This window comes from Uranotaenia lowii, chromosome 2 (genome assembly GCF_029784155.1).
Source record: "Uranotaenia lowii strain MFRU-FL chromosome 2, ASM2978415v1, whole genome shotgun sequence".
NCBI classification, from domain to species: Eukaryota; Metazoa; Arthropoda; class Insecta; order Diptera; family Culicidae; genus Uranotaenia; species Uranotaenia lowii.
Genome location: NC_073692.1, coordinates 117219280 through 117220708, shown reverse-complemented (window position 1 = coordinate 117220708; position 1429 = coordinate 117219280).

The following is a 1429-nucleotide window of genomic DNA, read 5'->3' as shown; positions in this document are numbered from 1 at the left end:
TCAATTTTGTCAATTTTGTCAATTTTGTCAATTTTGTCAATTTTGTCAATTTTGTCAATTTTGTCAATTTTGTCAATTTTGTCAATTTTGTCAATTTTGTCAATTTTGTCAATTTTGTCAATTTTGTCAATTTTGTCAATTTTGTCAATTTTGTCAATTTTGTCAATTTTGTCAATTTTGTCAATTTTGTCAATTTTGTCAATTTTGTCAATTTTGTCAATTTTGTCAATTTTGTCAATATTGTCAATTTTGTCAATATTGTCAATTTTGTCAATATTGTCAATTTTGTCAATTTTGTCAATTTTGTCAATTTTGTCAATTTTGTCAATTTTGTCAATTTTGTCAATTTTGTCAATTTTGTCAATTTTGTCAATTTTGTCAATTTTGTCAATTTTGTCAATTTTGTCAATTTTGTCAATTTTGTCAATTTTGTCAATTTTGTCAATTTTGTCAATTTTGTCAATTTTGTCAATTTTGTCAATTTTGTCAATTTTGTCAATTTTGTCAATTTTGTCAATTTTGTCAATTTTGTCAATTTTGTCAATTTTGTCAATTTTGTCAATTTTGTCAATTTTGTCAATTTTGTCAATTTTGTCAATTTTGTCAATTTTGTCAATTTTGTCAATTTTGTCAATTTTGTCAATTTTGTCAATTTTGTCAATTTTGTCAATTTTGTCAATTTTGTCAATTTTGTCAATTTTGTCAATTTTGTCAATTTTGTCAATTTTGTCAATTTTGTCAATTTTGTCAATTTTGTCAATTTTGTCAATTTTGTCAATTTTGTCAATTTTGTCAATTTTGTCAATTTTGTCAATTTTGTCAATTTTGTCAATTTTGTCAATTTTGTCAATTTTGTCAATTTTGTCAATTTTGTCAATTTTGTCAATTTTGTCAATTTTGTCAATATTGTCAATTTTGTCAATTTTGTCAATTTTGTCAATTTTGTCAATTTTGTCAATTTTGTCAATTTTGTTAATTTTGTCAATTTTGTCAATTTTGTCAATTTTGTCAATTATGTCAATTTTGTCAATTTTGTCGATTTTGTGAATTTTGTCAATTTTGTCAATTTTGTCAACAAAAAAAAAACAAAAAAATATTATCAATTGCACAAAAGCTCATATGCAACAAAATTGCATACTTTATCATTGCGTCAAACCAATAAATCGAGTAATTTTTTATCGAAAAATTCAATAAATCCTAGAATATAAAAGGTGATTAAACTCTCATCTTCCACAATTTGTTTTATGCTTTTGTAATCTTTCGAATAATTGATAAATTTTCCGAAATTTCCATAAAATACTTAAATCTTTATTTTTCTCTCCTTCGGGGTTTTTTTTAAATTTCGAAGGGGGGTGACAAAGAAGAAATTGATATTTGTTCCGGCCTTATTGAAAAAAAGTAAATTGTGTCGATTCTGTGTCTTGAAAAT